Genomic DNA, 25,809 nt, shown 5'->3' on the forward strand with positions numbered 1-25,809 from the left:
ATGGTTATGACATATTTAAACATCTAAATTGCATTTATATTGAGATGACTAGCTTTGGAAAAAGCAATGCTTTTCAGATTTATTTTAAATTTTGGATGAATTACAGCAAATGCAGTTAAATTTAATTTCTGGATTCATGAAAAACTACGCATGATGGCTGTTTTGCCTTGTCATAACAGCATGTGTGTCAATATTTCTGGGTGAAATCAAAGACAAATTCCAAATGACAATTTTGCAAATCATTCCAAAAGAGAACACTGAGATTTCTGGCAAAGGGTCCACGCTCTGTCTACAACTTTGGGATAGATCTTTGTTGTTATTTGTAAAATGAATGCATACCTTATCTTGAGGGAAATATTCTGGAAAATGGTGTGGGTTCTTGGCTCAGACAGGCCCTCATCTGAAGCGTGGTCCTGTCCTGTCTAGCGTGACATTACTTTAACCTGCCGTGCCCTTGTTTTCTCTTCCATAAAATGGGAATAATCATGGATGCACTTACTTCATGGGGTTGTTATAAGGATTAGTGGAAATCTAGGGCTCAGATAAGCATTCGATCAGCATTTTATCCTTATTAATCTTATCACTCTTATTTGACAATAACACAATTATACTATAGTCTCATTCCAAATGTATCAGTTTCCGAGATCTGCCGTAACGGCTCACCACAGACTGGGTGGCTTGAAACAACAGAAACGTATGGTCTCAGGGTTCTGGAGGCCGGAAGTCCTACATCAAGGTGTCGGCAGGGCCAAGCTCTCTGTGAAATCTCCAGGGAAAGGCGTGTTGATGTCTGTTAGCTTCAGTGCGGCTGGCATTCCCTGGCCTGTACATGCACCATTCCAACCTCTGTCCCCATTGTCACATGGCATTCTCCTGTGTGTCTCTGTGTCTTTTCTCCTTTTCTTATAAGGACGGGAGTCACAATGGGTTTAGATTAGGGCCCACTTCATGGGGTATGATGTCATCTTTAATTGATTATTCCTGCAAAGATCCTGTTTCCAAGTAAGATTGCATTCCCGGGACCGCAGTCGAGGAGGGGACACATCTCTTTGGAAGCCACAAGGCAGCCCACAGCACCGAGCTTCAAAACAAGACCCTGAGTAAACGGGCTTTGGTGAGCTTAAGTGCAAAGTGGAAGAGAAGCCTGACGCTGCCGAGGCGTCACAGCATGATGGCTCCCACCGAGGACTTGGAGAAGCGTGACAGGTGGCCAATGGCACGTGCCAATATGGAAATGTAGGCGAGCACTGCCTGGGCTGCACATGTAAGTGGAGAATCCTATAGAAAAGTGCGCTTGTTGGGGCACCTGGGTGGTTCAGTCAGTTAAGCGTCTGACTTTGGCTCAGGTCATCATCTCGTGGCTTATGGGTTCGAACCCCTCTCTCTCTGCCTCTTCCCCGCTTGTGCTCTCCTTTAACATTTAAGAAAAAAGAGAAGAAAAGCAAAATGCACTCAGGGATCTAGAACCTCGTGTTGATTTGCAAGGCGCTCCCGTGATGCTTCTATGACGCAAGTATGATGGCAGTGCGCTTATGAGCCGTCACACGTGTCACGGCGACGAGCTGCAGGGAAATCTTTGATCTTTGTCTCCACCTCCTCCCCTTCTCCAAACTCCCCTTCCATGGAGGTCATATTGGAAGATTTAGACTCAGAACGAGCCCCCACTTTGGGGCCAGCACTCCCCATCCCTGCCCACAAGCCTAGGGGCACCGAGACCGGCGTGGTTGGGACTCTTTCCCGACGGTCCACCTTTGGTGAGCGCGGCTGGTTCTCACCAGGTCCTGACGCATGTGTTTGTCCAGTGTCCGTCACAGGTTCCTGACACCGGTTTTCCATTTAATACTTTCTCTGGCCAAGCAGTGACATCACTTCCTGTCATGTGACCCTTCAGTAAACTTGCCTCCCTTTCCTTATGGTTCGCCCTACAAGATGCTAAAATGCAGATCAGTGAGCAAATACCCATGGAAATGGCGTTTATAGTCACAGGCCAAATGACGGGTGGAGTTATACCTACTATGCATTTCCGTTTGCAGGTGTCTGTTTGGGCAGACACAGAGCCAAGAGCAGTGCCCCAAACGAAACCTCCTGACGAGGTCAAGTTTAGTTTTAAGGTTAACAGAGCGATCCGTGTTCCGTTCAGGTCTTCTTGGGAAAACGGGTGGCTTCATTCCCACAGAGACTCCTTGAACACTTTCATCTCTGAGCCCCGGAAAGCCCTGACGCTGTGTCCTTTCCCACCTGCCTCTTTGGTTTGTTGGTTCTTCTCTGTTCCGACGACGACTCTCCCTCCACCAGCCCCCACCTTGCCTGGATCAGCTGCCACCCAGAGAGGCTCACTTCTTTCCGCTTCTCCTGCTGCAGTTTGTCCTATACATAGCTGGCAGGATAATCTCCCAAGAACGCTATTTTCATCAAGCTACTCCCCTGCTGAAGAGCCCACAATAGCTCTGGATTATCTTTGTCCGCCCACTTCTATTCTTCTGTGACCTTGCTTTCCCAGCCCCCAAAGTCCTGTCCTCTCCAGCTGTGTCAGATCCTCTCCTGTGTCCTACGCAGTCTCGAAGGCTCTGGTGCTCGCGGTTCTGCTTGATAAATGACCTCAGCTGGGCCTTCCTTCTCCTCCTCTTCCCAGTTTGAAGCCCACTTCCAGTGACGATTTCTGGTTTCCCACAAGCCACCTGGCTAATCCTGTGATAACGTCTGGCATCCTCGGACACTGAGAACTGCATTGTGCTGAGTTTACTTGGGTCTAGTCGGGTCTTGAATACGGTTTGCCTCATGCATTCCAACATAAGATATTCCCTATGTTCCCTCTTTATTGGACATAACCTCAGCGATGGATACCTTAGCACAATGGTCTGCACTCTGGAGTCTGACAGACCTGAGTTCAAATTCTCGTTCTGCCATTTACTCCCTAAGTGACCTTGAGCAAGTGAATCTCTCTGTGCCTCAGTTTCGTCACCTGTAAAATGTGAATGGTAGTGTTAATGACACCGACCTCCTAGGTCGTTCCTGCAAGCGGCTGACAAGAGCTCAACAGACTTAGCTTTCTTGTTCTCGCCGTGTGTGTTCGGGGCACTTGGTGATGCTGATCAGAAGACGTGTGGACCAGGAGACAGCAGTTAGGACGCCAGCATTTACTTTTCCTGACCTTTCCAAGGTCAGTTTTAGGTATTAACGTCTGAGTAGCGGTTAAATGTCTTTAAGCTGGGTCTCCACATGGTCTACACTGAGCTTTTCCATATATCCGGTCTCTTGCTAAGGACTTGCCCACCCGAGCTCTGCGTCCTCGCCACCTTTTCCTTGTTGAGCGTGTTCTTCCCACCTCCTCCATATCTCTCTACGATCTAGGCTTTCTTAGTGTTAGAACAGCTGCATTCGTGAGGATGGGGACATCTCACTGATTTTCCCACCTCCAGTGCCGAGCATAATGCCCTTCACGCAGTCCACGCTGATGGAAGAGACGCTTTTGTATACAGTGGCTCACCTAGAAATGGGACACTGGAGTTGGTTACCCGTGGGTCACTGCGCTCTGGCCTTGTGAAGCCTCCAAAGAGGCTGAGTAACAAATGACCACCTGCCAGGGCCACCATGAAAGGGTTTTTGTAGACATGGGGCCGTGAGTGTGGGTGAGGAGGCTGAGCCGTGCCTTCTAACTGCGACCCCAGGATGGGCTGATGACATGTTCTCCGAAGGCTTCTCACATGACTCGACTGGGGCTTTCCATGGGCTCCTCGTCTTTCTCGTTTTGAGAGGGGAGGTGGCACTTTCTTCGTGCGGTTGTTCAGAGGGTGATGGACGTGGTATTGGCCAAAGGGTGGGTGCACGAAACAAGTTTACTGAATAATAAAGCAAATGTAGGTCCAAGTTTCAACTAGATGGCTTGACTTATATGCATCATGGGCATCTCCACTCAGCATTTCCAAAGAGGAGTTTATCACTCCTAATGCCTCACTCCTGCCCCCCCCCCCGCCCCCCAACTTATTTATCGTGTCTATCTCCTCTTCTCCATCCATCTCCTTGGCTGTGCAGGCTCTGGGTAAGGTACTCTGTTTTATTTTTTTATTTATTAAAAAAATTTTTTTTAACATTTATTTATTTTTGAGACAGAGAGAGACAGAGCATGAATGGGGGAGGGTCAGGGAGAGGGAGACACGGAATTTGAAACAGGCTCCAGGCTCTAAGCTGTCGGCACAGAGCCCGACGCGGGACTCGAACTCATGGACCGCGAGATCATGACCTGAGCCGAAGTCGGCTGCTTAACCAACTGAGCCACCCAGGCGCCCCAAAGGTACTCTTTTATACATCCTGGACGCCTCCCGCTTCCCCACCCTCTCACCATGCCCCGTGAGAGGAATGCCTCCACAGTGGATCTTGAAAGTGGGGGCCCTCATCTCATTGTGACATGAAAGACTGCTTCTGCCTGTTAAGGTTTGCTCATTATGCTTGAACCTACTCATTTCCAACCTGCATACTGACGCGAGTACTCAGTGTTGCTCCCTATGTATTGGTTAGCTGCGGTGCATAACAAGCGGCCCCTGAAGTTGTGACTTCGAATAACAGCATGCTATTTAGCTCATGCTTCTATCAGTCAGCAATGAGAGCTGGGCTCAGCTGCCTGGATTCTCAGGTCTCAGCTGTGACCTGCAGCTGCCAGGATGGGGAGGCTGCTGGCTTGTCCTCCACAGCCTCGGCAAGTACAGCTTGAGTCTCCTCTCTGTGGTCACCTCTCCAAGGGTTGGGGGGTGGGGGGTTAGCCCAGGCTTGTACATGACGGTGGGCAGGGTGCCGGGTCTCGAGTCCAGGCTCGGAGCTGATACACTGCGACTTCTGCCACACTCTGTGGGTCAAAGCAAGTCCCCCCGTCCCCACAAGCCCAGATGCAAGGGGTAGGGAGAGACTTGACCTCTTGATGAGAGGAGCTTTGACTCTCACCCCAAAAGGGGAATGGGGACAGGGAGGAGGGCAACGGCCGCCATTTTTGCAGACAACCTACCGCACCCCTCCTCCCCTCCCCTCTCGAGAGAAGCTCCCCATGAGAGCCCTCAGGGGATGGATTCCGGTGCCAGAAGGGACGTCAGTGTGGTATAGATAGAGGGGACCGGTCCCTCACTGCAAGATAACCATCAAGGGTCTGCATTTCTACGTTTACCCGTGTTCACCGAGGTCGGGGGCTGCCCACTTTCTCTTCAAGGGGCGGGAGAGTAAATCATTTAGGGAGCCCCTGTGGCCCCTACTCGCCCCGGCCACGACTGCAGAAGCGCCATCCGGACCGCGCATGCGTGCGCCGTGCCGGCCCCGCCTCGCAGCGTGCAGCGTCCCGATCTGCGTTCGGAGCTGCGTGAACTTGTCCGTTTTCTTTCCGGGTGTTGTCCGTGCTGGGGATTCTTAGGGCAAAACCCATGTGTCAGGGATGATTTTTCTTTTTTTAAAATCTTTACTTATTTTTGAGAGAGCGAGCGAGCGAGCGAGCATGAGCAGGGGAGGGACAGAGAGGGAGGCGGCTCCAGGCTCTGAGCTGTCGGCGCAGAGCCCGACGCGGGGATGGGACCCAGGAACCGCGAGATCATGACATGAGCCGAAGTGGGACCCTTAAGCACTGAGCCCCCCAGGCGCCCCTGATTTTTCTTATTATCGAAGAGCCACCTTCCTGGCTTTTCTAGACTTTCTGTGCAGCCACGGAGAGGCCGCAGCTGGGCCCTGAGCTGGCGTGCCCCTCGAGCCCCGGAGCTGAGCCCGCCCTCCGCTGTGTCCCCGGGGCCGCTGGGGTGGCTCGGCCTCCACGGGCCGACTCCGCATCTCCCTGAAAATGAGCGCGGGGCCGCGTTCGCTTTCCTGAAACATCATCACAAAGAATATTACAAATAAAAGAATTTGGTAGCATCATTAAATCGTATCTTCTTGCTCTAAAGCGAGACCGCCTTTTCTGGGCTCCAGGCTGGAAGTAACGGCAGAGTATTAAAAAGCCGGCTCTGACAAGTGAATAAAAAGCAGAAAGGAACGGCGAAGCCTGCTATTTAATGTAGTGTGCGGGGCGCTTACCCAGGTCTTCGTCTGTCACACACGGCTCTTTTCTGAGAATGGCACAGACGCTTCCACATTTGGTTTCCAGAATCAGCAAATTACATTGGCAGAACAAAGCTGTCATATTTGGTGGTATTTTGTTACAGCCATTATTTCACTTAAGTTTAGACATCTCTTTGCAAAATCAGATCCTGCTTTAAAAAATTGCCGTGTTTTGCAACATTAAACAAAATGACAAGCTGGGAAAAAAAAAAAAAGTTGATTAGTAAGCAATGTGTTGAGAACTCTCCCTCAGGTTCGGAAATGAAGACTTAAGTCAACAAAAGCAGTCACCTTTCTTATAAACAGGAATGTGGTTTGTAACGTGGTGCAAATATTTTCGCTGAAGTTTTGCCCGTTGGAAGCACAGAGCTGCACCCTTGGGCGCGGTGGGCATGGATAGGGTGGGTGGGACGTGGGGACGGTCACCGCCAACAACTCTGGCGCATCCTGGCACCCGCAGCCGGTTAGCCCACTCAGCAGCGCGGACTGATTGGCGAGGCCGTGGAAAGCTAGAAGCTTTCTCCCTTGCCTTCCCCTGTTTGGCTTCTGTAGACACAGCCTGCAACTCAGACCAGCGTCTGAGAAAGGGAAGTTAGGGTTCAAATCCTTCTTCTCTCCACTGGTGCGAATGAAGCATGGGGAGTAGGATCATACTTTACAAATGACTGTGCAGGTCTGCCATTAAGTTTCTAGAATGACCACAGTCCGTCGGCGGGCCTGTTCAGCTCTTGAGTCTCCTCTGGCTGCAGGAGGGCGGAAATGTCCTGTTTTTCACACCCCTTTCCAGCCGGATATTCTGTGCCATCCACCGACAGTTCTATTTTTTGGATCCCGCTCCTCCCCTGCTTTCTACTTTCAAGCCGGGAGGCGTTGGGGTGATGGAATTTCAAATGCGCTTCAAGAAGGGCAGAGGCTGATTAATAATATTTATTCATTCTGGAGGGAGGACATGTATTTAGAGTCACCATTTAAAGCAGAGGTCAGGGACACCTGGGTGGCTTAGTGGTTAAGCGTCCGACTCAGCTCAGGTCATGATCTCACGGTTCCTGAGTTCGAGCCTCGTGTTGGGCTCTGTGCTGACAGCTCAGAGCCTGGAACCTGCTTCGGATTCTGTGTGTCTCCCTCTCTCTACCCCTTCCACACCCTTCCCTCAAAAATAAACATTAAAAAAAAAAAAAAGCAGAGGTCAGCAAGTTCCTTCTATAAAGGGCCGGAGAGCGAATCTTTTAGGACTCTTGGGTCATGCATTCTTTGACCAGTGGTTCCACTCTGCTGCTGTAGCAGCCACAGGCAATAAGTAAATGAGGAACATTGGCTGTGTTCCAATAAAACTTTATTTATAAAATCGGGCATCACAGTGGACTTGGCTTGCAGACTGGTATACAGAGTGGGTTTTTTTCAAGTTTTTGTTTATTTTGAGAGAGAGAGAGAGTAAGCGAGAGCAGGAGAAGGGGAGAGAGAGAGGGAGAGAGAGAATCCCAAGGACGCTCCGTGCTGTCAGTGAAGAGCCCGACGGGAGGCTTGACCCCTTGAACTGTGAGACGCTGACCTGAGCTGACACCAAGGGTTGGAAGCTCAACCTACTGAGCCCCCCCCCCCAGGTGCCCCTGTGGAGTCTGGACTTAAAGGATAAGAGGGAAAAAAGAAGGAGTCTTCAAGGTATGTTTGTGGTTAACGTATAGGAGTTATGGATATGACACCAACACACTTAATTTACACACAGATGGCAAGGCCCCCGAGCTCCCCGGAGGGTGTAGCATGGCCAAATACCTGCGTAGTCAAAAGCGTGCTGCGTTTTCTTCTTTGAGAACAGCCAGTCTGTCATGCTAGGTTGTTCGCTCCTTGGGGAAGAGGAAGAAAGGAAGCCTAGGTGTGGTTGGTATCTGAATACTTGCTTCCTGTGACCTGAACTTTGCTAACCGGCTTCACATCGGACAAAATCCGCGGCGTGGGAGGTGGAATAGATCGTCCATGGGTGCTTTCTTAGTGTTCTTTTCGCGGTGAGTTCATCTTGAATTTTCACGGTAGAGGTCTCGACTCGTATGGAGGGCCCCGTAACTGCTTGCGGGAGCTGGGTCTTTCCCCCCCCACATGGCTGTGTCTCTGAAGGCTGCATCTCCTGAGCTCGGGTTTGGCCAACGGCGAGCAGAAGGAAAGGAGGGAGAGGTCTGGGTATTTCTCTCCCTCTCTGCCGGGAGAGGGGTCTCCTCTGTGGCTCCAGCTCCCGGGATCCTGACTCCACCCGGGGCTTGGGAAACACCAGTCTTTCCCTTTTCCCTCCAACTCCCCCAGGTAATGTCTTCTTGCTCTTGGAAATTTCTGAGCTGCCTCGACGTCCCCTCTTTGGCTTTTGAGTAATTCCACCGCTTACTGACCCTGGTTGGACCTGATACAAGGTCTGTTATTTTAAGGCTCTGCTTATTTGCAAATGTGTCACCGTTTTCAGGTAAAATTTGCATTTTAGGTCTAAACCTTGACCCACAGGAGTCAAGTTAACAAGACCACGTCAGGTCTGTTTTCAGATAAGTCTGTGGAGGAGACATGGCCAGCAGAAATGCTTCTCGAGCCTGGTCAGTTGGGTACCCAGCTCTTGTACCCGTAAACCACACTGACCTTTCAAAAGATGGCAGCGCCCGGCCCCATGGCATCTCGTGTTAATTGTCTATGGTCTTCTTAGTCAATTAAAATTGTAAAAAAGCCAAACACCGAACTTCTTGCTAAGAACTAAAAGTCGTAAGGCTGTTGTTAAAAAACAAACTGCATAAAGGATACTCTTCTGAGGATTCATCATTCTGCTTCTGATTTCACTCTCATTTTCATCCTTATCTGCAGGAGGGGAGAATTTTGTAGGTTGTTATTAACGCAAAAACAGTGTCCAAATCTTTCCCTGTTTTAAATTTCTGCGAATTGAAAAGGAAGATTCCGATGTAGGGGAAAACGTGACCTAAAACTTCTTGGCTTTGCAAAATGGCTCATGCACCCCCTTCTGTAATTCCTTATGACTTGGAGTCCAAAGAGATATTACGGGCCCATAATTATGGAGCCCCGGGGACAGCCAGTCCTTGCGTTTGGAGTTCGCTTCAGCTGGAAGACGACAGACAGCGCTGGACCCCCATGTCATTTTAATGAGATCCACACTTTTGGTAGACAATGAAAAAGCCAGGCACAGAGGTGCTTGGGATCATCGTGCTTTTTTTCTGAGGGAAGTTCTGCCCGTGCTTGTGCCCACACGAGCCTGACTGTGCATGTGAACTTGTGCGCAGACGTGGGTGTGTTCACTCCTGATGGAATCGTGGGATTCTATTACTGGTTTGCTCTTGCTGGCAGATGAGTCGAAGTCCGGGAAGGCCAGATAAACTTTCGAGGTTCTCCGTGCTTACGAAACTCAGAATCGAAGAGAATGAGAGAGAGAAGGAAGAAGTGGAAGGAAGGATTAGGCATGGAGGGTGGGGAGGGGGGTGGAGAAGGACGGCTTTTTTTTTTTCTTTCTTGAGATAGTGAATAATGTCATCGTTGATTTAATTAGCAAATTCTGGATGTGCTGACAAAGGAGATTTTCTTGGGCGATGCACTGGGTTGTGTCAATGATCTAAATGAACAGGCAGAGCCGAGTTCCTGGTAATAACAGATGAACAGCACAACTCGCCAAACCTCAAACAGTGCGTAAATCAATTTGCTGGGAATTAGCCACTCGCTTCAAAATTAGGGGTTACTTGACAGGGTTTCAGCGATTAGGTTATCAGGGACCTGTATTTGCAGCCGGGATTTATCTCGCATTGATGGAAGTGCGTCTCCCCCTGGGCTGCAGACAGACTCCCGTCGCCCGCACGCTGGCCAAACCCGGGAAGGCGCAGACCGCCTTCTGAAAGGGACAAAGGCAGGTGGTGGGGGAGAGCCCACGGGTCAAAGGGAGGACATGTGGGCTTCTCCAAGTCTTCACGAAGCGTCCCACGTTAGCAGGACAACTGTGAATGAGGGGATGTATTTCAGAATCCTTTATACGTTACGTGACCCCTTGGGTAGCAAAGCTCAACAATTTGTGGAAGACGACGCCTAAACATGTACCATAGCCCAGAGAAACGCACGGAAGGCAGTGAGGTGTTAGGAGGTCACTCGGCTGGTGCAGTGAGGGTCCAGGACGTGTGAGGGGCATGGCTGGGGCCTCCCTGTTGGGGACAGGGCCATCAGGCCAGCCATCAGGCCAGCCCCAGCGTAAGGTGAGCTGGGGAAAGTTCGAGGCTTCGGGCAGATTCCTTATTCGACAAGCAGCCCTTCACAGACCCTTATACAACACTTCCCTGCCACCGAGAGACTCTCCCTTCCACCTGACAACTCCATGCCCTATAAGAACAATCCAGAAATTCTATCATGTTCAACCTGTTACGCTCTTTGCTCCTCATCAGGCGGGCCCAGGATGTTAATCTGGCATAGCTGTCACACACCAGGGAAATGTGGTAGTCGGTCCCCACGGCCGCTGTCACCCGGGGCAGGGGCGCCCACGTCATGAGCGTTTCTGTCATTCTTGCCTGTGTCTCCAAAGCTCTGCTGGGGCTCCCTGGGGCTTCTGAGAGCAGTTCGGATGCCTTAGTTGCTCCTCCCCGGACAGGTGTTTGTATGACCGTGAGCGCCTCATAGCCACGGTGCTGGAGTATGACAGAACGCATCCCCTCGATTCTTGGATGCGCAGCCTGCGAGTTTCAAGGTCACCCGAAAGGGGATCAGTGCACTTTACGGGGGGTAGAATAAAATATTCCTCTCTCACTAGGACATTTCACTGCATTCCCTGCAGCGGTGTCCGTATTTCCTCTTTGCTAGTGGCTCTCATGTTGATGTGCTTCCTTCTCCTCCCTCTTCTGTTCATCTGCTGCCCATCGGTTGACCAGCGAAGCCCTCCTCAGGTTCACTGAGTCCCCAGCTTCTTCATTCTGAGGTCCTCACAAGGCAAATGTTGACGGGATTGTTCTTCTTCGGTTAAAAAACAAACCGGTTCAACAATTTCTGTGGATCGTCCCCCCAGCCTCCCTGACGTCCTCCCTTCCATGGCCACGTCCATGGTCTACTGGGGATAATACACCGAAGTCTCTAAACTACCTTTTAAATGCAGATTTATTGAGGTATAATTTACATTCTAGGAAACTCACCTGCTTTCAGTATATAACCCAATGGGATTTTGTCAATTTACAGAATTGTGCAACCAGCACCATAACCTGACTTTAGAACATTTCCATCACCCCCCAAAGGTACTCCGAGCCCAGCACCCTCCATTTCCTTCCCCCTCCCCAGTAGCCCTAGGCAACCATGACTGGATTTTCTTTCTTTACAGATTTGCTTACCCTGGACGTTTCGTATAAACTGGATCACACACCGTGTGGTCTTTTGTGACTGGCTTCTCTTACTTAGCAGAACGTTTTTGAGGTTCATCCATGTTGTAGCAGGTGTCATACCTCATTATTTTTCACGGCTGAATAGTATTCTATTGTGTACGTACACTCTATTTTGTTTGTCTACTCACCTGTTCACAGACATTTGGATTTTCCTAATCTAAGCTACAGTTTTGCAGCTGCCCCTGTCTATACACACGGGTCCACGTTACGGACCCTTCCTTCTCTGTTAGAGGCCGTGAAGCTTGTCCATTTCTCAGCAACCCAGAGGGCCCCAAACCCATATTTACTCAATACAGTATCCACTCTGGTCCCAAGAACCTTTACATAATCCTCTTCCAGTCTTTGGTTTGTGGCTGATAGTTGATTTCAGTCAACCAATTGATGTATTTTATACAAAAAAGCAAGCAAATAAAAATTGTTCACCTGATTTGAGTTTGGGCGAAGAAATGAACATGAATGGTTGATTCATGCCTAAGCTCGCTCTTGCCTTCTCATGTGCACAGCTTTGCCCGCAGACCAAGGGGACCTCCATCTTGAATTCTAACTGCAGAAGCATCTATCGTGGTGGCAAGCCCCTCAAAGCTCAAGACACTGAATCTCTCGCTACTCTGGACCTGTGTAATTTGGGGGCCCGCCCTGCTCTGCCTTGAGGCGCTGAGCCTTCACCCCGTTTTTAAGGAAGATGGCCCCATTTGCTGTCATCTAGTTTGTGTTTATTAGGATCTGGATACTTTTCCAGCAAAGGAAATAAAACACATGTTGGGGGAGTTATGTGTTTTGGAGAGTTGAATGTTTGGGAGATATTTGGATGGTATCTTCTTACTTCTAACAAAAAAGTTGCTGCTGGGATGAATGCTTTTTAATTTGTTGCTTCGGGAGACAAGAGTCCTGTCAAAGCGCTGCTATCTGAGCCTCTACCCCCTCTGTCTAACAGACCTCGCTCTCCGCTATACACTCTTCCTCCTGGATCACCTGTTCGCTCCCTCCGGAAGTTCTCTGGGGCCAACCTGGAACATTCTCTGCCCCTCGGGAGGACATAATGCAAGTGACAGTAACTGGAGACGGGATTGTGCTTTTCATCTGTTTTCTTCCATCACATCAAGGTCACAAAAGTAACAACAGAAAATTCCTCACGGGAAGGGCTGTGTGCCTTTCCTGCCCCGCCCCCCTGAGGTGCGCACGAGGACTCACTGTTTGAAGATCAGCATGGGACGTGGTGTCTCTTCCTTTCCATTGAAGAATCTCTTCTCTCATGATGAAAATGGCTGCAGGAACAAAAATGGTTCCAAATGAAGCCATTCTCATGACAAAGACTGTAATGAGGACAAAAAATGGCACAAAATCAATTTATTCTCATGACAACCTTAAGATTGTAATGAGGACAAGAAAAACAGTCTGAAATTTATCAATTCTTGTGACAATCTTGAGACAGTAATGAAAGCAGCAAATGGTATGAAATTGGCCTACTCGCCTGACAGTGAAACAAAACTGGAAAATGGCCCCATGTTCATCTACCTCCTTGACAACCCAGCCACTGTAACACGAACAGAAAAGGTGACGAGATTAACCCATTCCTGTCAAAAATAATCTTGAAAGGGTAGCCGCCACATGTCCTTTAAAAACGCCCCCCTTGCCCCCCCACCACCAAAGTGAGTTACATGTGTGAACGTGAGACTTCGCTGTGGGATGGCATTCTTGGATTGCCCTTCTCAGTTGACGGTCATGCTTCCTTGTGATATACGAAAATGAATTCGGGCTGATCTTATAGACTAGGAAATACAGCCATCGTTCTGCACCAGCTTTTATCTGATGGTCTCAGAGTGCTCTGGCAATGTGGACTTATTAAAAAACTGTTTGTAAGGTGCGTAAGCATTGTCGTGGTGGTACCAAGGTCTCATTCTAGAGATGTCCACGAGGCCTTTGAGTGATGAAGGAAACTGGCGAATGCAGGAATCTCTATGACTCAATGAAACACACTGCTGAGCATAGTTCTTAGGAAAATAGAGTTTTGGGGGGCGCCTGGGTGGCTCAGTCGGTTGGGCGTCCGACTTTGGCTCAGGTCATGATCTCACAGTTCGTGGGTTCGAGCCCCACGTCGGGCCCTGTGCTGACAGCTTGGATCCTGGACCCTGCTTTGGATTCTGTGTCTCCCTCTCTCTCTGCTCTTCCCCCACTCACACTCTGTCTTTCTCTCTCAAAAGTAAATAAACATTAAAAAAAATTAAAAAACAAAGAAAAACAGAGCTTTGGGGCTTTAATCACTGAACAAATATCTGTTCTTTCACCTAGTTTCCCCTACAGGCTTGGGATCTCATGGCTGTTCTTGAGCACATCACTGAGGGAGAAGCAACCATCAGCAGAATGAGCGCTCGCCGCGGTGGTGTCTCTCCGCGACTTGGAATGCCCCGGGTACTGGTTAACGATTCACAAGTGGGGGCCAGCGGTACGCATTTCGACAAGCGCATGTCAGTCCCGAACGCACGGAAGTTGGAGAAACATTGATTTACTGTGTGCCGAGGTAGTGGTTTGAAGAACCTAGATTTATGACCCCAAATCAAAGGCCCGACTCACCGATTCCTTCCTGCTAAAACTGCCACGTTCCATCCTTGACACCACTGATGAGTAAGCAGGGGAGGGCCAAGTTTTGATGTCAGTGCAGGTGCCAGTCAGCTTTCACCGGGCTGCTAATAATTACTGATGACTGACGAATGACAATGACTGGGAAGAAGGGCTTGCTTTCCTCTGCTGGAGACTCTATGATAATAAGGAGATAGAAGTCTCTCCAGTGTCACCAGTGGCTCTCATTATGAGGAATGCGAAGCAGCCTAATCTTCCTCTTTGTCTGTCTGTCTGTTTAGGGCTCCGGCTGATGTGGTAGGTACTGAACGACTGGGAAGGGGAATATTTTTTGTTTGCTTGTTGAAAGTAGGTCAATTTCTTCATGACTGTCTTCCTTAAACAACTGGATGCTGAACTGAATTCTGCGGTGCTGAGTGGAATTGCTACGTTTTCTCCCATCTCTTTTGCTGGTGGCAGGCTTCTTGTGTGTTTGGCACAGCTCAGGGAGTTGGATCTAAATGATGATGTTTTGTCCAAGGGTCTGGGTTCAGCAATTTTCGTCCCCATCCTGTTTTTAGAATGAGTTGGTCATGTGATGAGTACGTTAGCCTTTCACGTTGTTTTTCCAGAGCGTCCCCCTTTCTGGGTTCCTTTCTATATACCAGCGGCCTGAATAGTCTGAGTACTTTCGGTCGAGTTCAAGTGAGGCCATTGCTGAGGGAGCCACTACAGGCGTGGGTAAAGACGAATAAACAAGGATTACTTTTAGGTTGACACGAATTTTGTCGTCCGACAACTTTGCACGATGCTGTATTTAATTCTAGCAACGCCAGGTGGCCCAGGAGACAGGACATTGGATACAAGGTTGGGGATTTTCAGATCAATGTCAGCAGACATGTAAGAGGTTGAAGGGAGCTTTAAGGTGGTAGAAGGGGGCAACTTTCCAGTCGGTGACCTCAATGCAGGGTCCCGCCAAGTCATGAGGCTAATAGTTTGGTTGACTTGGGAAGGGTTGAATGATGGGTAAGGACGGTGTTTCTCGTTTGCTGAGGCTGGGAGAGGGGGAGGGTGTACACCAGCAAGAGAGAGGGGAAGAGACCGAGATCCACACAAAAATACCATGATAAATTGAAGGCCACAATTAAGTCACTCCTTGGTGTTCTCTTCTTTAGGCTAAATTATCTTGAGTGTTTTTAGCCTTTGTTCAAGGAGGCCAGCTTCTCCTTAATCATTTGCATCCTGCTTTTCTGCGTGCTCTCCAGGTTTCCCTGTGAGTGCAGAAGTGTTATCTCATTTCTTTTCACGGCTTACCCGTGAGGTAGCTAAGGGTCATTGCCAAGCTCAGATTTACAGATTGGGTGAAAGGGAGGCACACGGGGAATGGGCGATTTGTTCGAGGTCAAACTGCAAGGAGATGTCAGGGTCAGACTCGGAGCAGGCCCTCAGTTTCCACCCCTGCCTGCTCCTGGGAGGCATCACACCTGCTCAGTTTCAGAACTCCTTGTAAAGGACTTTTGGGTTGTTTTCGTTCAGGGTTGTACCCGTAAAAAGTTACACGAGGGTGTGAAAAGCACAGTCACGTGGACGCTTGTCCCTGCTTCCTCTTCGTGCGCTTTCTTAGGCCACGCTCACTTTTGCTTGCACTCAAAAGCGTTGTAACAGAGATCAGACAAACAGTTGATTTTAACGTTTCCGGGGAGCAAATGACCCCTAGTGAATTTTGACGGCCGTGTGATTCCGTTCACGCCAATTTGTGTGTTTAGGAAAAGTCTGAGAAAAGATACCGAGTCGGAGACGGTGAGGGACCGTGTCCAATTTCAGATCCAGGCACAATCCAGAAGAGGAGGAAGACCCAGTTTGATTTGCATGTTGGATGGGCCTTTGTTCCCAAATTCTTCCTTAATGATTTCCAGTCCAGAAGTATTGTCGATGTAGAGAATAACCAGAGGATTGTCCAGATTTTTTTCCTGTAATGAAATGTTGCTGGCTTGGAAATTGCATGGCATGTAGCAAGCTGTAAGGCCCACATCCTGTGGGGTTTACAGCAGTGATGTGTTGTCAGAATAGGCTTTGCTGAAGCTAAGTGCCCATGTCCAACATAATCCCTAGTACCTAGGTGATACTCAATGAACTGTTACAAAATACTTAGCCCATGTTCATCTGTTGTGTCTGAATGGGCAGAAGCCATGTCCTTTTTTGGGTGTTTGAGAGGTTCTTTGTCTAATGTTTCTTTCCCTGACTACTTAACGAATGCAGTCAGGGAAAGGAGGATTTCTGTTTTGCCTGTCGTTGTATCGCTGTGCTGAGCACTGAGCTCTGCACATAGTTGATTCTCGACCAATATTTGTTCAATGGGTTAATTTATCAGTGGAAGAACAAATGAGCCTACCTCCCCTCTTCCCCAGATTTGGGGGGCGGGAGGCAAATCTGATCTTGTTGCTTCCTGACTAAAGGTCTTCGAGTGTGCTTTATCGATAAATTTCATTCATTCACTCATTCATGAAAAATCTGTTAGCTCTCACTCACTCAGGGTGTACACCATACTAAACCAAGAGGTTAAAGGAGAAGAGGGGGAGGAGGAGGAAGAGGGGGAGAAGGGGGGGAGGGAGATCTTCTGCCCCGCGTTGGCCATGGTCTACCAGATGGGACCAATGCAGCTGAGTGACATCTGGGTGAGGCCACGATGGTACATCTGGGGGAGAAGAGAAGCCGGGTCAGTTCAAAGGGCGCACAACAGGTGACGTCGCGTCGGGGTCTCGCGTGAATCCTTAAAGCTGAGGGGGCAGAGGCGAGCGGAGTGTAAGCGCGGGGCGGGACCCGGAGGAAGCAAACGTTCAGGTGGGAGGACCAGGCAGAAACAAAGGAGAGGCGTCAGAAGCCTCTTGCAGCTGCAGACTGACCCATGGCTCCCTGCGTGCTGCCCCTGCTGCCGGCCCCCCACTGGCCCTTCCTGGCTTCATCTTGGCCGCGGCTCTCCCTGCATGAGCTGTGCTCTGCTCCAGCCCGACCACATCACTCGTCCTCCAGGGGCCCCCGAGTCTGGTGCCCGGGCACCCCCTCTGCTTCCAACATGCGTCTCCACCCCCATGGACGCCCCAGCCCTTCCTGCCTCTTGCCCACACCAGTTTTGAAACTGGTGTGTGGGCTCCTCTGAGATGTCCATTCTGACCTCCCATCTGGCTTATGTCCCCCTTTCTGCTTCTGCTGGGCTTTGTGCACACCTCTCAGGTGGTGACTTGGTGTAGAAATCAATTAATTTTTTCATTGAAGAAATGTGGGGCGCCTGGGTGTCTCAGTGGCTTAAGTGTCTGACTTGGGCTCAGGTCATGATCTCGCCGTTCATGAGTTCGAGCCCCGTGTCAGGGCCTCTGCTGTCAGCTCAGAGCCCTGCTTCAGATCCTCTCTCTTCCTCTCTCTCCGCCCCTCCCCCACTCATGCTCTCTCTCTCTCTCTCTCTCTCTCTCTCTCTCTCTCCCCCCCGTTCCCTCTCTCTCTCTCTCTCTCTCTCAAATAAGCGTAAAACAATTACTGAAGAAATAAATGAGGCATCGAGTGTGGATAGGAATGTGAACTTACCTCTAGCTGTGTGCTCAAGACCACAGGTAAGTTCGTAGACATTCATCTTCTCGACACAGGAGCACCGTCAGGGTGGGAAACCAAGGCAGCTTCTGGAAGGTGAAGGCCACGTCATACTCTGTCTCACATTTTCCTCCGCCTTAGACATAAGTGATAGATTAGTTAACCGACAACAGAACCCACATCTGCGACTAAAGGTTGTTCTTTCCAGAGCGATCACCTGGATAGGTACGGAGATTCCAAGAATTCTGCGTTGTTGGAATAACCCCAGCTGAGGACGCTAGTCCCCATCCCGGCTCTGTCACCTACGGACTGGGGGACCGTGGGCAGGCTTTGGTTTTCTCACCTTAGTGGAAGAATTTCTCTGCTTGGGAGCTTTTCAACAGAAAGTTGAATCTGAACTGAAATACTCTTTGTCTTCTTGGAGGAACTGCCTTCAGAATCTGTGACAAGTCAAGCCCCTTTGGGTGTCCCAAGGAGGAGGGATCCTTTTGACTTTTGACAAAAGTCCAGCCCCATCTGTGGATAATTATTAAAAATAAGGTGAGGACTAATCTATTACTACATTGTATCCTTCCGTTCCTCACCCCGGCTTGCTTGCTTTCTGCAAAAGACGGGCTCACGCAAACTGAGAAAGTGTCAGCCGTGGTAGCAGCTGCAGGCCAAAGCCAGGTGTGGGGAGCCTGAGCTTCTGGCTGAACCTCTGCTGCTGATTTCCTGGGTGCCTCGCCAGTGCCCCGACCTTGAAGCCAACAGTCAGGGCCTTGGGACCGGCCCGAACTGACACTGCTGAGTGAAGGGTTCAGGCAGCCCCGTGTCTCAGCAAACGTGCGAGAGTGTGGTTACCGTGGCACACATTGCTGTATTTATTCTCTTCTCGTCATTGTTCTAAATTTTGCTCCGATTTTATGCACACCGTCCACACTGGTAGATCCGAAGCGCTAGATTGCGCGAGGCTGGGGTCTAGGGGACCTAGGAGTTGCTTACAAAACATTTCTTCTGAAAGGTCAATAATATCGGTAAAACCCAAGAAAAACGTATAACTCCTCTCATGGTTTAAAAGAGCCTAATTCAGCGCACGGTGCAAAATGTGTACATTTATTGGTACTACTCTTTTTCTCTTTTCCTTCAAAATTTCCAAATCTTCGTTATTAAAAACAAAACCAAACGAAACACTGACTGCAGGGTTAAAAATCAGTGGCCGTCTGATGAACTTGTTGGACATCGGTGTAACTAGTAAAAAGGGGCTCGATTTAGAGTCTCATGAAAACCTCACCTGTGCATGAGGAGGTCTCTTCCTTTCTCTCCCCAGCAGAAGAAGTGGTCTGGCCACGCTCCCTTTCTGGTCTGGGAGTGTGGCCACCAACGGACACAGTGAGGGGGCCAGAGATCTGCCGCCTGTCTCCGCCTTAAGACTGCACTTCCGGGTCTGGCTCCACCCCGCTCCCCGCCAACTCCCCCTGCCCCAGACTTGGGGAATAGGGGCCAACCGCATACTTGCCTTTGGCCGGCACTCACCTTGACCCAGCTCTGCAGTGACCTCAAACTCTGTCATCTCCAGGTTTGGACGACTTCATCTAAAAGACCGTTTTTAGCCGTCTGGTTCTACACATCTTTGACTTACTCACACAGGCAGTTCCAAAATAGGAATTCCAATTATATTTTGAGAAAGACAACAGTGTTTAAACATGCCAATAAGCCTACTTGGAAGGAAGCAGTAGTCACTTAGCGGTGGATCTCCTGGGATCTGGCGATTACTATATATTCAAAACAACTCGCGACTTCATTTTTTAGGACGAGGAATTAGGGAGCATTACCGATTCCGGCTCGTAAATAATAAATACGCAAAGACCCCAACGTTAGATTTCAGTGGCCCATACCTTGTGAACACACTGATAAATTTTCATCGTCCTCCCTGTTAAGCAATGGCATTGACTCACCAGGGATCGAATGTTAAGTTGTGCCTTTCACTTCATGACAAATGTGATTTCTGGGTGTGCGCGTGGCCGTGTTGCATTTACCCAAGTGAAATACAGGAACGATGAGCAAGATAAGAAAATCATTTTAAAGCCTCCTGGTATTGAAGTCAGCATTTCCCAGCGTGGATGAACTAGCCTTTGAAAAGTGTTCATGCTTAACCTCGGTGCAGCAGGGTCATGGGTAAGCCCCGGTTGGCTCACAAAGGACGGCCGAGGGTCAGAGTGACAGCCGGGGTGGGGAGGGGCCTTCTGAACATGCTGGTCCACATTTCCCAGCACCTCGCCTGTGGCCTTTCCCGAATTCCACACTCTCCCTCCCTCCCTCTCTCTAGGAAAGAATGATGCTACAGCCTCGGCTATTCTTTTCCCAAAACCTCTCCCAAGAGGTGAGAGGTAATGAAATGAATGTTCAAAATGTAGATTTTTGCATACAATTATGTGCACGTTTTGAACTGTGCCAATGGTTCCTGGGTCCTCGGGTCAAGATAAGGGACTCACCCCCGCTTGTTTCCGGCTCCAAGGTTGAAAACGGGATTTATTAATTCCTCTCCCAACTCAGAGGGGACCCCACGCACATGAACAATTAGGACGGACTTAAATGTGCACCGAGGTCCGTGGAGCGATATGCAAATGCATGCGCGGTTTTTCTTTCCTTTTCTTTTTTTTTCTTGGGATTTCAGCTGTATTTTTTCTGAAGGGGGAAAAAAAAAGAAAACCCAACCTATTGTTACAATCACCGCCCCCCCCCACCCCCCCCACCCCCTCCCACCCCCCCCCCACCCCCCCACCCCCCCCCCCCCCCCCCCGCCGCTGGGCCTCCCGCTAATGTGCTTCCGGAGAAGCAGTTTTTAAATGAGAAGTTACGGGTGCTGTTCTGATTGAAACAAACTAGTGTTGATTGCGGATCAGCCATCTGTAAAGGAGGCCACCTCAGGAAGGATATGAGCTAATGAAAAAATGGGCCTGATTTGGGAGTGTGATGGGCTTTCTGCCACCGGCCAGTGTGAGTGGCGTGAGATGATAGCGCGGGGAGAGGTAGATGGAGAATAAGTAACTTCTGTCTTCAAGATTAAATGGCGAATTTGCTATTAAATGTGAAAGACATAAAACGGAATTATGCTCGGAGGGCGTTGGCGGTGGCCGTACACGCGGCAGACAGCGCCCCGGCCGCCAGCCCCTCGTCCTCGTGCTCCAGCTCAATTAACACTGACCCCGAAGGGCCAGTTACGGACGCGGGGAACGGGGTGCTGACCCTCCGTATCCGCCCACGAGGCACCTTCTGCCCCCCCCCCCCCCCCCCCCCCCCCGCGCTTCCCACGGCCTTCCTTTCTCCGGTGACCTTCGGAGCTGGTAAACGTTATTGATGAAGTCATTAGGTGGCCCAGAAAGCTGACTGATACTTCTCGGGGACGTCGACGCTTGGAGGGTGGGGTGGGAGGGGCCGCCAGGAGGCCTCTGACCGACGGCTGGCCTGGCCGGAGACCCCGTCGCGGAGCCCACACGCGCTCGGTTGTGGCCCACGCGGGATGGGATGGCCGGGGCCCTGGGATCTTGAAGCAGGACCCAGGGGCTGTCCCCTGCGCAGTGGAAGTCGTGCAGCATTGTTCCCCAGGACCTGGGTGGCGGACCCCACCCCACAAGAAACCCTTGAAGGAGCCGACAAAAGAGAGCAGCTGGCCCTGAGTTAGACACAGTCTGGGCGGGCCTGCCCGGCTCCTGACTCCGCGTCCCCAGCGTGCTTTTCAGCTCAGTCCGGGCCTACACCCCTGTCACTGGATGGTGCCTCGTTTCACGGCGCCAGCAGCCAAAGGCTCCACGATGGCTGTGACGTGCTCCTGGGTCCCTCGTCGAGCGTCAGACAATCCCGATGGCGCTTGGAGGTCGGCCGGACAGCCTGGTTTCTCTGTCTGCTCCCACCTTGCTTGGAGGGAGGCGCGGGCTGCCCCTCGCCCGTCGGGCCAAGCACCTCTCTGTCTTCTTGTGCAGCCAGGGATCACCTCTGTAGTCGCTCGGCTTCACGTCCGCCCTCGGTCTATTTGCATTGATGGCAGCCCATGGCCTAGCATCCCGGAGTCCTGCTGATTCCCCAGGGCAACCTTAACATGTTTGATGAATGAGCGAATGGACGAACGAAGGACAGGGCCCGTAGCACTTCCTTAGGACCCCGCCCGGGTCCAGCCCTGAGCCCCCGTCCCCCTCCCAGGCACTGAATTCTGCTCCCAGGAGACCGGCTCGTGACTGCGGAGACAGAAACGGTGCCGGATCTTTCAGTCACGCCCTGTGCTTGCGGGAGCATGCAGGCCAGCTTGGAGGTGATGGGCTGTGCCGTGAGGCACTTCAGTGGGTAAAGGCTTATGTTCTGCTATATTGCATCATTTTATATGCTTATGCGACTTAAGATTAGAGGGCACAATCAATGAAATGAAACACAAGTAGTGAAATAAAGTAGATAACACTATCTTTTAGATTGGATATGCATCATTAATCCCTCCCCCCCCCCCCTTAAAATCAGCCCATATGAATTTACTGCACACGCAATCAAAGGGCTAAAGCCGCTGGCCTGTGCCTTTTCTGTAGTCTGGAGACGGCTGTCTGGAAACTTCCCTACCTGCTACGGTGTGGCCTGGTTCCACCACCGTGCCCTGCAGCATTGGCTTTGAGGCTCTCTTGACACGGCCTGCTGGCCATGCCAAATAATATGATAGTTTTGTGATGACGAGAGTGTCAACAGGGATCAGAGTGAGAGAACCAAGCTCATTTTCACTTTTGACCCAAGAAGGACTCATTCCCAGATTTTCAGACGTGAAGAGCTCACACGCTAATTAGCACTGTCTCTTGCCCTCAGCATCAATTTTGAAAGTCACCAGTTCAAACTGAACATCCAGGAACTTGGCAATATGATCCAGAGGATATCCAAACAGATTTCAAATTAATCAGCTTATGCATCCAATTTGCTAGCTGTAATAAGACTTTATATTTACACGACACTTTTTTTTCTCTTATTGTGCTTACAGCTAATAATGCCGGAATAAATATTGATTAAATACAGTGCAGCACATAACAAAGGCACGACTCCCACCCTCAAGATGGAAACGTTTCAGACTGGCTATCTCATTAATTCTCGAACGTCTCTATTAGGAAGCCACTGTGTGTGCTCACGACCTCCCTACCAACTGGTGTTCCTTGCGAAACAGGAAAAATCGCTTGCCCTTCAAAGACGGGATTTGCTCACCTACCCAAAGTTGTTCTCCCTTTGGTGCGGGTTTGTTCACTGTGCCCGCCTGCCTCGGAGTCTCTTATGTCATGTCCCTTTTTTGTCTTTGTGGCTGCGTTCCATTGTGGTCCTGTCCTCCGTGCCCACTCCACCTGTGTCGCTCACCCCCCCGACCCCATGTTCTCCTGACCTGTATGCACCCACGTGGGTCCGGGCCTCTGTTTTGACTTTGTCTTGGCTCCTGGTCCCTGCCCACCTTTTGGGCTGGCAGTTCACTGGCATCCTGCTTCAGGACCCTACCGTGTCCCGTAGGTTCATGTTCTAAGACTTTGGACGAGATACTCACACCCATGGCCCCATGGAGGCTCCGAGGATCTGATCACACCCTGTTTAACCCCTGCCCCAAGGAGGAAGGGCACGGGGTGGGCTGATCATCCTCCTTATAATAGAAATGTTTTTGCAGTGACGCTTCTCCCCAAGTCATATATGCTGCTCTAAGAGAGATGATTCCACTTTCTGTATCCTAAAACACGATGGCAGACACTTAACAGTTGTTGAAGAAAACAGTGAATTTTCCAGTGACTTGGGGACAAATGCTACATGCTAACCACTTTTAGTAGAAGTTCGTTTATTCGTTCAGCGTAAATTTGTTGAGTAACCCACATATCCCAGGCACCGTTCTAGGCAAAGGTCCCTGCTCTCAAGGAGATGATATTTGGGGAAGGTGGACGGTAAAGAAGCAAAGGAGGAAATATGGGAGAACGTGGGAAGGAGACACGGACGCAGAAAAGAAAGGTGGGCACGGTCAGGTGGCCCCTCGGTGCCGGGGCAGCGGGTCAGGCCACAGTCTGGAATACCGTGGGAGAGGGTCTGTGTGGGAGGAGGGCACCGGATTAACACAGGAAGGAGAAGGAGTCGGCCCTGCAGAGCCCGGGGGAGCACAGCCCAGACAGGCCCCTGGAGCTGAGCCCTGGGCTGTGCCAGGCCCGTGAAAGGGAGCAGGAGGTGAGGTCAGCAGGAAGGGGACACATGCTGGGTGGTGAAGGACCCGTGAGTCACCTGGCCTTCTTCCTCCGTGAGTCTGGGGGCCCCTGGAGCTTATCAGCAGGACGGTGATGTGACCTGACAATGGGATCACGAGGGCACGGGGGTCTGGTGGGGGTGGCTGAGATGATGCAGGGAAGGGGGAGAGATGGCCAGGCAGGGCTGGTGGCCATGCTGGGGAGGCAGGTTAAAGGCTCTGAGGAGATCTGCAGCAAAGATTTCTGTTCAGCTTCGATTTACCCAGCAAGTTCCGAAAGTAGCTGCACACTGACCCTTGTTTTCTGCACAACGTCTCGTGCTGCCCCTCGGCTCTGGTGTTCCACGGAACGCAGTTTGGGAAACACTGCTCAAGCGATGAGAATGTGCCAGGGCAGTGGGTGCGAGGGTGCCGACGTCCTCCGCTGCTTGGGGAAGAGGCGTCTAAGTCATTCAGCCGTGGAGCCTTCATTAGTTCACCAAGCCCGGGAGGTGGGGAACGTCGCCCCGTCTGACTTCACACATGGGGGGACCGAGGTGCCACGACGTAAGCCGCTTGCCTGAGCTGCAGGTGGGCAGTGGCTGGCGGGGCCCAGCCCGTGCCCCGCACTCGGCTCTGAGCCTCCGGGGCTCCTATTCCTTCCGTCCTGTTGGGGCTGCTGCCGCCCTGGGTCTGTGCCGGCCCCTCCCGCCTCCCGCCAGCTCTGTGCCCGTGGCACGGGGGCCCCTGCTGCACGGCCCAGTGTGACCGACACCCCTCTGAGCGCTGGCCACCTCGCTGGGGCCACAGTGTCTCCGGAGGGGCTCTTGCATCTCGGGCTTCTCCCAGCCCGCCGGCTGGAGCTGTCGAGTTTGTTCCCAGGGTTCCAGCTGTCGTGTCAGGAAGGTCCTTGGAGCAGAGAGCTCAGGAAACACCCCACCATCTGAAAGCAGCTGTGATTCCTGAGCAGAAGTCATGGCTCCAGCGACACTGCCTGCTGCCCGGGCCGGGAGAGCATCTCCTGAAGCTTCTGAGCATCCGTGACGCCATCCTTCGTCTCTGCCCCTACACACACACACACACACACACACACACACACACAGCTCAGGATGAACTGGCGCGTGGGTCTGGCTTTCAAAGCAGGCAGTGGCCCGGTGGTGCCGCCGGGCTCTCGGCGGACCTCTGCGCCTCTCGGAGCGAGAAACATGCACTCCCCAAGGAAACCAGAGGGGGAGACACTGAGGAAGCTACATTACTGGCGGGACCCTCTGTGGCTCTGACCTGCAGGGAGGAGACTCCATTCCCCTCCTCGGGGAGGAGACCGAACTAGACCGAGGGCTGACACTCGTGGGCACTTGCCACCTGGCCTGGGCGCTTCTCCCCATGTCACAGATGAGCAAAGTGAGGTCGGCGGCCTCTCCCCGGGGCCCCGGCCCTCACCCGGCACTCGTACAGCTCCCGCAGCCGCTCCGGGCCATTGTGTACGTGCCCGCCTTGCTCACGGATCCCTCCTGGCCACCTTCCCTCTGGCGGAGACACAGCCACGCTCTTCCTTCGGGGAACTGAGACTCTGAATGATCTCAAAGTTCATTTTTTTTTTAAAGTTTCTTTAATTATTTTGGGAGAGAGAGAGAGCAGGAGCAGGGGAGGGGCAGACAGAGAGGGAGAGAGAATCTTAAGCAGGGTCCACGCTGTCGGCACAGAGCCCGACACAGGGCTCGAACCCATGAACCGGAAGACCATGGCCTGAGCTGAAATCGAGAGTCCGATGCTCAACTGACTGAGCCACCCAGGTGCCCCTCAAGGGTCATTTTAAGTAACCAGCCGTGAGAGAGGGCAAATAATCTCAGGACTTGCTTTGCATACATTTTTCATACGTTTGCAGCAGAGAATTCTTGCTTTTAAGATGGGACTTGCAGCCTCGTGAGAAACCATCCAATCGGAGCTACCGATTATAAGGACCCGCCAGGCAAGGAGGCGCTTCCCCCGTGGTGGGGGGAGGCGGGTGTGGAGTGGGGCTGGGCCCTGCCC

The sequence above is a fragment of the Panthera onca genome, chromosome D3, assembly GCF_046562875.1.
Source record: "Panthera onca isolate mPanOnc1 chromosome D3, mPanOnc1 haplotype 2, whole genome shotgun sequence".
Classification (NCBI taxonomy): domain Eukaryota; kingdom Metazoa; phylum Chordata; class Mammalia; order Carnivora; family Felidae; genus Panthera; species Panthera onca.